Source organism: Drosophila bipectinata, chromosome 3L (genome assembly GCF_030179905.1).
Source record: "Drosophila bipectinata strain 14024-0381.07 chromosome 3L, DbipHiC1v2, whole genome shotgun sequence".
Classification (NCBI taxonomy): domain Eukaryota; kingdom Metazoa; phylum Arthropoda; class Insecta; order Diptera; family Drosophilidae; genus Drosophila; species Drosophila bipectinata.
In genome coordinates, this window is record NC_091738.1 from 23,408,000 (window position 1) to 23,418,684 (window position 10,685).

The 10,685-nt window shown below is 42.7% G+C and overlaps 1 pseudogene; it reads left to right on the plus strand.

Annotated features, from left to right (window-relative positions):
- Nucleotides 1-2,243: 2,243 nt before the first annotated feature.
- Nucleotides 2,244-6,346, plus strand: LOC138926210 (uncharacterized; annotated as a pseudogene).
- The last annotated feature ends 4,339 nt before the right edge of the window (nucleotides 6,347-10,685 follow it).

Genomic DNA, 10,685 nt, shown 5'->3' on the forward strand with positions numbered 1-10,685 from the left:
TACACTTATCTTCCGGATCCTTTAAAAACAATGGACCATTCTATTTAGTTGTTACATGTCGACGATCGACAATACTTGGGACTTTGCAATCAACCCTAAAACTTGAATACCTTCTGCAGATTTGCCGCGAATATACCCGATATATATATATTTCTAAACACAAATGTCGGTATTGAGATATCCTCTAATTGCGCCAATCTATATATGGTTCCATTCGGTTTAAAAGAGCAGTTAAATTGACTCATACCAATCAAGCTTAGTGAGGCACATCTCCTGCAATAGGATCTTTCCTTATATAAGAATTGGAGTCAATAAACCAAGGGGTTCAAACAGCGTCGATATCAACGAATGAATGTTCCGCTTAGTCGCCCTTTGACCCATGAGTGAAGCGTAAATTTCAAATTTTAATACATTAACTTCAGGAAACTAAGCGATTCCTATTACTTTAGTCGGCTCTAAGTCCGAAAGAGTAATTAGAAGTAGTCACTCTAGGGGAGATTGAAGACCGCTTTCTTAATTTAAACCAAGAGATTTGAAAAACCTTTAAAGAATGACTTATGTCTTTGTTTAGGTGAGGGGCCGTTGTGCCGCTGCTCAGCTGAACTAAAGAGCCCATCCGAGCTGAAGGGCGCACCCGCGCTGAAGAGCGCATACGCACGACATTTTTCCGTTGGTGCAATTAATCCGCAAAAAATTTGCAAGTGAACAGTGTGGTGACAAAAAGAAGGCATAATTAATATTGGCCAGCCGGTGTGAATTAGTTCCGAAAATTTCCAAATTCACCGAACAGTCCGCCGCTGTCGTAATATTTGTTTTTTTTCTTCCCCAATCAGTGTAATTTTTTACACCACATAAATTTCTGTTCCCCCAGTTATACAGTCCACTTATCAGCGCTCCACTGTGCCAACATATGCCCTACATTCCCTTACATATATCCGTACTTGCATTGCATGCATATTTCCATATATTTTCTTCCTCCAATTTCAGGAAATATATAACCCATAATATTAAAAAAAAATTAAATTTTCTTAAAACCAACAATTATACTTAAACCGCCATTTCACAGCAAATCCGTGATTGTGTCGCTTAAATTCTAAACCTAGCCGCCGTAGTAGCCGTGTTGTGTTTTTTTTGGTGCTGTTTTTTTTTCCTTTGGGGTGAACAGGGTGCAGGGTGCAACGTACAGCGTGCCGACGGCAGACCCGGCTGCGTAACAAATAAATTTAAAAAAAATCAATTAATTATAAATTTATATATTTATAATTATAACTACTACAATTTTTTTAATTACTATTTTCCGTTCGAGAGAAGGGCCAGTTTTGTTTTAAGACACCTTTCCGGCCACTCAACAATTAAAGTCGAAAATTATTAATAATTTAATTATCAACCTTCTGTCCGAATAGAGCCCCGTTTTCAATTCCACCTTTCCGGCTTCGTGATAATTAAATCCAATTAATTAAAGATTAAGGTTTCAAATTCACTTTTCCTGCTCCATAATAATTAAATCCGACCATTAGTCAAAAATTAAGTATTATAAATTATTTTTTTTTTTTTTTTTTAAATCCAAGCCAAAGTCAAGTCTACCTTTCCGGCTCCGCAAATTCAAAAATATTTAAGAATTCAATATCTACGTACGAGCCACACTTGTATAAATATAAATATATAGATCGTCATCAATTTTTTTTCCGAACGAGCACGAATTTTTCGGTACTTGTCCATTTTCCGTGCCTCTAACGCTGCTTCTACTCCGCATCAGGCAACATCCGCCTACAATCTCAACAAACCTCGTCTCCTTTTGGGTTTTTTTTTGGTTCCTCAAGTTTTTTTTCCACATTCGAATTGTACCGCACACGACTTTTCTATAGGCGTCAGTGCCACTAGTTCCCACTTGTGCCTTGTAATCGCATTTTATCCGCGATCTCACCGGTCTCATCACATTAGTGTAACCGGCCAGCGCTTCGTACGAGGCACCTATTGACCAGCAAATTGGATTCTGCGAATGCCCACGGGAGACAACAAAAAGCCGCGTTCGATCCCAGCCATCCGTTTAGACAGATCTCAATCCGCATCTCCGCGGACGCCTCTTTTGAAGCCTAAGGCCATTCCAAGAGCAAAGAGTGACGAATCCTTCAGTACAATCCTCGGTCCTTCACAGATGCAGACTCGCTCCGTTACGAAAATGGCTCAAAGTGAGGTCGAAGTGGCGCTGAAAAAGTGGATCGCCACAACAGATCGAATAAGCCAATTTTAGGGTAACATAAATACTCCGGGCGCCCCAGAAACGGAAATAGGCTCCCAATACATGTGCGAAGTCCCTCGGGACCAAATTCGGGCACTGTGGGAGAAGGTGGAGAAGAGCTATGAGAGCTTCTCCGATTTGCTAGCCGTGTCCGACGACAATGCGGCCGCCTCGACAGTGCTGGAATCGAAGTACAACTATTGTTACTCCGCTTATTCCAGGTGTATTGCCCAGCTTCGGGAGAAAATTGCCTCCCAATCCACTCGGGCTTCCGTCAATGTCCACTCGCCCGCGTCTACAGGCTGTCGGTTACCTCCAGTGGATACCGAGGTCTTTGCGGGTGAGATTCTTCGGTGGCCCACTTTCAGAGACTTGTTTACGACCATTTACATCCAACAACTCGCGGCTTACCCCGGTAGAGAAGTTGTTCCTCCTGCTGTCCAAAACAAGTGGTGACGCACACGCCATTGTTTATCCGCTTACCCATGAGGGGTTTGTCGCAGCGAGTCAAAGCCTCATAGACCGTTCTGAGAACCCGCGGCTATTGGTCAATAGCCAGTTGAAGATACTTTTCAACATCCAGGCTATTTCTCAAGAGTCCGGGGTCGCGCTGAAGGAGCTGCCAGCCACCATTCAGAGTTGTCTGACAGCCCTAGAAATGTCCTCCATCAATGTTGAGGCTTGGGACTGTCTCCTGATATTTATGATTTCCTCAAAGCTCTCCAAAGTCACACATTCTATGTGGGAGCAATCCGTACATAATAAGGCCGAAATACCAACATGGAAGGAATCAGATAATTTCCTGACAGAGCGACATCGCACTCTGGAGGCCATCGACGACGTCAGGTCTAGTGGCTCCGGGCAATTTCCGCCTGGGTCGGGACTTCCTACTGCCCCTGCTCGGAGGCTCCATTCATACGAGACTCGAGTGGTTCCGAGCCAAAGGGGCTGCGATCTCTGTTCGAGGGAGAACCACCCCATTCGCTTATGTCCGCGTTTCCTAGAAATGGATGTAAATGAGCGCTCTGACTACATTAAGAGCAAGCAGTTATGTTTATACTGTTTTGCCCGAGGGCACCAGCAGCGAGACTGCACGAGCGCCCATACCTGCTTCACATGCTACAGCCGACAACACAACCTCCAGCACCGCGGCAATCCGTTTGCCACCGCTCCAAGTTCACCTACGCCAGGAAGGGCTCGACCCACACCGACTGGCAGAAGCACAAACGGCTCAGAGGATCAGTCGGATGTGCAGGTGTGTTTCGCCTCCGGGTCAGGAGCCGTCCTACTGGGCACGGCCCTTATCAACGTGTGCCATTTGGGGTGCATCTTCCAGGCACGAGCACTGATAGACTCAGGGTCCCAAGCGACTTTCGTAACGGAACGACTGTTCAACCTTGTCAAGCTTACCTTCAAGATGATTCAAGCCCAAGTTTCCGGCCTTAATCAGACCATTTCCGGGCAGTCTACTTAATTGTGCCATTTGGTCGCCGTCTAGACCCGGGCTACAATTAGAGACTGCGGCTTACGTTCTTCCGCAGTTGGCAGGAAATCTGCCATCATATCCGATTCCGCGAGATCGTCTCAAGAGGCTGCCCGACAATTCCCTGGCGGACCCCAACTACTTTGAGAGCTCCCAAGCTCCCATTCTTCCGTCCATTCTCCTCGGTAATTCCATGGTTTACATCTGCAGGTCGCTTCTCGGTCAGGAGACCATTTTTGGATGGGTGCTGACAGGCCCATTATCTCCAGCCAACCCCCGCAGCGTGTCCGTTTTTTCCACACGAGTTGCCCGCAGCCTCGGTGACTCACTGGATCAGCTCCTCACCAAATTCTGGGAGGTGGAAGATGTTCCCACACAGATCAGTTCGGAATCGGATTCAGTTTGCGAGCACAATTTTGTCCAGACGACGAGAAGAGACGAGTGTAGCAAGTACGTTGTAACGCTCCTCTTACGCGACGCCGAGCAGAAGGGTTCTGAGCTAGCGGCTTCACGGTCCTTTGTTCTCGCTCAGTTCCTGCGTAATGAGCAGCGCCTGAAGAGGGATCCACCCCTTAAGGCCCGCTATGACTCTGTAAACCAGGAATACATCGACTTAGGCCACATGACCGAGGTCTCTCCCGCGAGCAGTTCCGCTATCTTCCACATCATGCCGTCTTCAAGCCCAAAAGAACGACCATTAAGGTGCGGGTGGTCTTAAATGCTTCGAGCCCGTCCGCAAACGGGATCAGTCCGAACGACAATCGTCGCGGGCCCGGTCTTGCAATCCGACCTGACGATTCAATTACTAAAGTGGCGATACGTTAGGTTTGTATTCAATGCCGACATCGAGAAGATGTATCGGCAAATTTGGGTAGACCCCAAGCATACTCCGTTCCCACTAAGGAAATGGATGTCGAATAGCAAAGCGATCCTGGCCGACATTCCGAGCGACCACCTCCTTCGTGCTGATTTCCTCGACATCGATGCAGAGAGCACGGCCAAGACACTCGGCGTGCGGTGGAAAGCGACGACAGATGAGCCAGAATTGACTTCCGGCTCGTCTTTCACGAAGCGCCAAGTCCTCTCCCAAATTGCCAAATTTTTCGATCCAGCAGGTTGGCCCGGCCCGGCCCCGGCTCCTCTCATTGTACGGGCGAAAATGTTCATGCAGGACATTTGGCTTCTGGATCTAGAGTGGGCCGACGCCCTGACTCAAGATTTCTGTCAGCGATGGGTTGACTTCCTGAAGAATTACTCGGTACAGATTCGTGTTCCTCAGTGGGTCGCGTTCCGACCACACCTAAAGGTCGAGCACCACGGGTTCTGCGACGCTTCACAGAAGGCGTACGGCGCATCAATTTACGTCCATGACGAGGTTAGGTCTACGGTAATAGTGAACCTGCTGACTGCAAAGACTCGAGTGGCCCCAGTTAAAACGGTGTCGCTCCCTCGGCTAGAGCTGTGCGGTGCCTTGTTGTTGTCTGAGATGGCTACCGCCGTTCTACCAAAGATGCCAGGGGCCGCGTCTGCCCTATACTGTTGGACCAACAGCCCTATACTGTTGGACGGACTCGACTAATGTCTTCGCGTGGCTGCAGAAACCAGCGTGTCAGTGGACAACTTTCGTGGCCAACCGGGTCACCAAGATCACCCAGTTCACCGACGTGCAGAAATGAGCACATGTCCGCTCCGAGCAGAACCCTGCGGATCTCGCTAGCCGGGGCGTAGCTTTCCAAGATCTTGCGGATAACCAGTTGTAGTGGCACGGTCCTGACTGGCTGCAAAGGCCTCGCAGCGACTGGCCCACTCAAGGCAATGATGCCCCCGTGACTGAACTCGAGAAGCGAGCAGTCAAGGTCCATGTCGCGAAGGCGCCCCCCGTTTATCTTGAACGTTTTTCTACACTCGACAAGGCATTACGAGTCCTTGCCTATGTTTATCGCTTCGCCCAGCGCGCGCTGTATATTCGATCTCCGTTCGAAGAGCACCTGACAGCTAATGAGGTTACGTCGGCTGAACGTCTTCTAGTTTCCGTCACTCAGCGCAGACACTTCGTTTCTGAGATGGGCTGCTTAAGCGAAAAGCGTCCAGTATCAGCATCCAGTCCGATTCAAAATCTGAACCCCTTCGTGGATTCGCAAGGCCCTATGAGAGCATGCGGCCGGGTCACGTCCTCTGAACTTCTCCAGTATGACGAACGGCACCCTATAACCCTTCCGTACGACTGCCATCTGTCTCGACTCCTTGTTCAATTTACGCATCGCATCACGCTGCACGGTGGCAATCAGCTGATGATCCATCTGATCCGGGCCATATTCTGAATTCCAAGGGGGAGGAATTTGGTCAAGTCCGTCGTCTATTCTTGTAAAGTATGTGTCATCCACAAGAAGAAGTTGCATACGCAACTCATGGGAAAGCTACCTAAGGAAAGGACCTCCTTCTCGCGCCCATTTACGTACACCGGTGTGGATTATGCCGGTCCTTTCTAGATAAAAAACTATACGGGGCGCGCCTGTCTCATCCTAAAGGGTTATGTGTTGGTGTTCGTGTGCTTCTCCACTAAGGCCATCCATTTAGAGCAGTGGTCGGCACCCCAATACATTGATTTGATTTTAACGCATTAGTATTAGTAACGAATAGCAGAAAGTAAGCTGTGAGCATGACGTTTCACACATTTATACTGTAAAACTGTATACTGTGTTAAAAAAACAATGAGAGAAAGCATTCAGTGAGCGAAAAAAGCGTAGTTTTTTATTTCACTTGTCTTGTTCCAAAAGTTGGAATGGGCACTAAAATAGTGTATTTTATTTTAAGGAAAGCTTTGCTAGCAACAGTTCTTAAACAAATGAAAAACTACGCTTCCCCATCTATATGGAGAAAACTTTTTCTAACCCAATTTCTGAGAACATTTTTCTCAGTGAAAACATTTTGATTAAAAAGTTTGGACTGTCAAATGAGTCAAATGGAAAGCTTCTAAAAAAAATTTGATGTTCTTTGAGGCTGTATGTTAAGTCACACTGATGGTGTATAAAATAGTGCGAAGTAACAAGTACATTACTGCTTGATGGGAAATTAGTATTCTTCCATAAATTTTAAATGTTCTTGACATTTCTTTGAATTTGGATCTCGAAACAATTTTTTCCACGACCGGAAAAAAAACGCCGTTTGGAAACCTCAAAGGAGTTTTCCAAAACGCTTGGATAGAAACGCATTAATGTGATGCCTTAATTAAAATCAACCTGAAAGCAGTACTTTAGTACTGATAATGTTCTTCTGATAATGTTGGTCACATAATTTTATTCAGGCGACAAATCCTTGTTAGCAGATGATTCGTCTTCCCACGATTAGAATTTTTTCAAATTACTGTCTATAGAGTTTTGTAATTTCCCTTAAAAAGTTAAGGCCAGATATATTTCCTAGATACTAACCTTCCAAGGAGTGTTTTTTGTAGGATTGGATGGTTCGGACCTTTATTTATTTGACCAACGGACAAAAGTTCGAAAAAAGCTAATGGCAAGTTCTTAAATAGGTTCCAACCGTTCACGTTCACTGATAGATAAGGGTGATAGCCAAAAACGTTTCTTAAAATCCAAAAGTCGATCGGAAACTCACTCAATAATTCTCGACTCCGTGACATTGTATATTTTCATTACTTATGAATTAGCTTGACCAACTCCCAGCAAATTGATAAACGATTCGTCCCTAATCCAGAGTTAAGTAATGCACCTTACAAGCCAAGGAAATTCTATTCAGTTGCTTGCTGAAGCCAGCTTTCTTCTGTATTGGTTTTGTCAGCTACTACAGCGAGCAGGTACTGGGTACCCACGAATTAATATTTTTTTAAATCGGACCACAGCGGCCATTTAATTAATTACATTAAAATACATTTTAATTTTAAAATTCGAAAAAAACGATGAATTATTATTAATTTTAATAAATTGATAGTAGAATAATTGATAGTAGAGGCCCTGAGAATCCAAAACAATAGTTGGTCGCCAATAGAGCCAAAAACAAATAAACGAAACAAATTTCAATTCAATCCCTATGAGATTTGGCACGTCGTATTATTTTGCCAAAAATAGCTCTCATGTAAAATTTCGATAGCTTTAAAACTGAGAGAATAGTTAGCATAGAAACAGATAGACGTACAAGCTCATATCAACTCAGGAGGTGATCCTGATCAAGAATATATATACTTTATAGGGTCGGAGATAGGGTCCTTCACTGCGTTGCACACTTTTGGACAAAATTATAATACCCTCTGAAAGGGTATAAGGAGGTATTAAAATATATTACTGGTATGTCAATTGGTCTATTATTAAAGACTTTTAAAGAAAAGAGTATGTTAGATATTGTATATACATACGTATGTCTACAGGTCAGTAAACCATCTGTACTACACTCCTATATATACGATATATATGTAACTGCCTTATTTCTAAAGTGTTGGAGATTTCTAAAGTATTCCGGCTTTGCGCCACTGGGTAAATCGGGGGTGCCACAGAAAGCAGTACTGATTTGGTGAAATTACATACAACTGGAAATTTTTCACTTTTCATTTTCAATTAGTTTCACAATAAAGAATAATAAATTTGTATTCATAAAATGCATTAAAATTTCATTCAATACATTTTTGTTTAAACTTGTACTCCAAAATCAGCTTCAAGAATCTGAATTAAATAAATAAATTTGTATAAAAGGCACAAAAATATAAATTTTATCAATTAAGTTCATGGAATGTTTTACCAGTGTTTTGTCACAAATACAAAACTTCTTATGGATTATTAGAACTTTTCACTTAAAAGTGATATTTAATTTCTGATTTTAGCAAAAACACTGGCCATATTGTCTATTCTTTCAAAATCACTCAAAACTGGCGTGTGTGACACATTTGTGATATTGGGAGTGTTTTGTGTGGCATATGTATAAATAAGCTTTTTATTTTTGGTGTTGCCTTAAATATTTAAAAATAAAGCTTTAGTAATGAAAAGATAAAAGGCTTACTAGTTTACACATGCACGAATTGAAAAGTTGAACAGTAGCGACAATGACCTTCAGATCGTAAAAACTGGTCTTACTTGTGCTCGTTGAAAAAAACATTTCGTCAACTGACTGGGAGCTAGCGGTCTTTTAAGAACTTATGTGTGTAGGAGACTTTTTAAAAGATGACGCACAAATTTTAAAAATACTATTAAATATTATCGCAAAATGAGTCGTTCATACATACTTTCATAAGTTTTTACCATTTACATTAGCATGCATATATGTATGTCTGTTATTTAAATGAGGAGTGGTGAGCAAACTCAATTTCCATAACATGCGTGGATTAGGCCCGAAACTCTGCCGCAGCGCACAGTGACAGTGTGAGCACTCTTAAATTTTCTTAGAACCTCTCTCATTTGCTCCCATTATGCCACATTTGAAAGACCAATCTTAAAAAAAATGTTTCCACTGAGAAAAATTTTCTCTGAAATTTGGTTGGAACAAGTTTTCTCCTTGGATCCGGGTCAAGCAGCGATAAGGCGGCCCAAAGCTCGTGTTTATTTTCTTTAATATTGTTGCAATAAGATTGAAATTTGCTGAATAGGTTCATCACTAAATGAAATATTCCAGTAGTTAACTTACATGTGTAAACTAGTAAACCTTTTCTTTTCATTACTAAAGCTTTATTTTTAAATATTTTAGCAAAATCAAAAATTAAGAGCTTGTTTATACATATGCCACACAAAACACTCCCAAATATCACTAAACTGTGTCACACACGCAAGTTTTGAGTGATTTTGGAAGAACAGACAATATGGCCAGTACAATACAATTTTGCTAAAATCAGAAATTAAATATCACTGTCTGTTTCTACGCGAACTAGTCTCTCAGTTTTAAAGCTATCGACTTGAAACTTTGCACACACCCCTCTTTCCTTTGCACGCAGTATATAAGTCGGAACGGCCGGGATCGGCCGACTAAATCCTATAGCTGCCATATAACTGATTGATCAGGCAGAAATTTTTATTTTTGGCAGAATAATACGACACACCAAATTTCATAAGGATCGGTCGACTATATCCTATAGCTGCAATAACTGAACGATCGGAAGTGACCAAACTTTCGTATTTTTAAAGATGGGAAGCTGAATTTGGTACATATTTTAGTTTTGGTCAGTTTATCCGGCCTACCAAATTTCATAACGATCGGTCGACTTTATCTTATAGCTGCCATATAACTGAACGATCGGAAATGGTTTTTGGTAGAAATACCAACTTTGGTATTTTAGAAGATAGAAGTTTGGGACTTTTTTTAGATTTTGTATTATAATAAATTGGGTTATATTATTATATTCTCATAAGGATCGGCTAACTATATCCAATGTTTGCGATACATATCCGGTTTTAACTGCAAGGGTATATCAACTTCGGTTCCGCCCGAAGTTAGCTTTCCTTTCCGTTTTATTGTAATAAATTGTTTATATAGTGATATTCACATAAGGATCGGCCAACTATGTCCAATTTTGGCAATATATATGCGGTTTAACTGCAAGGGTATATCAACTGCGGTTCCTTTCATGTTTTTATTAGTTTTCTGTAATATTGTATGTACTTAGTTATAGCGACAGCGGTTTTGGTCGACGACGCATGTCTGGTCGGTTTGCGCATCTCTAATCGCTGCAGTCTTATCTGACCAGTGCATTATCGCGCTGTGCATTTGTTCGTACGAGCTTTGCGCATGTGCATTCGGCCTTGCTCCTTGCTCTCTCTTTCGCCCATGGTATGCGACCCCTTTATACAAATGCATTAGGTCACTGCTTAGCACCATAAAATGCTCTATCTGCGGATCGTCCGCTTTCATCTGCATACATAATAAATATACTTGTAAAAAGCTCCAATCAGACCACCGCCATCGACCGCTCCGCTCTCTAAATATAACCGCCATAATAGGAATTTAGTTGATCGCTTTGATTATTTATCG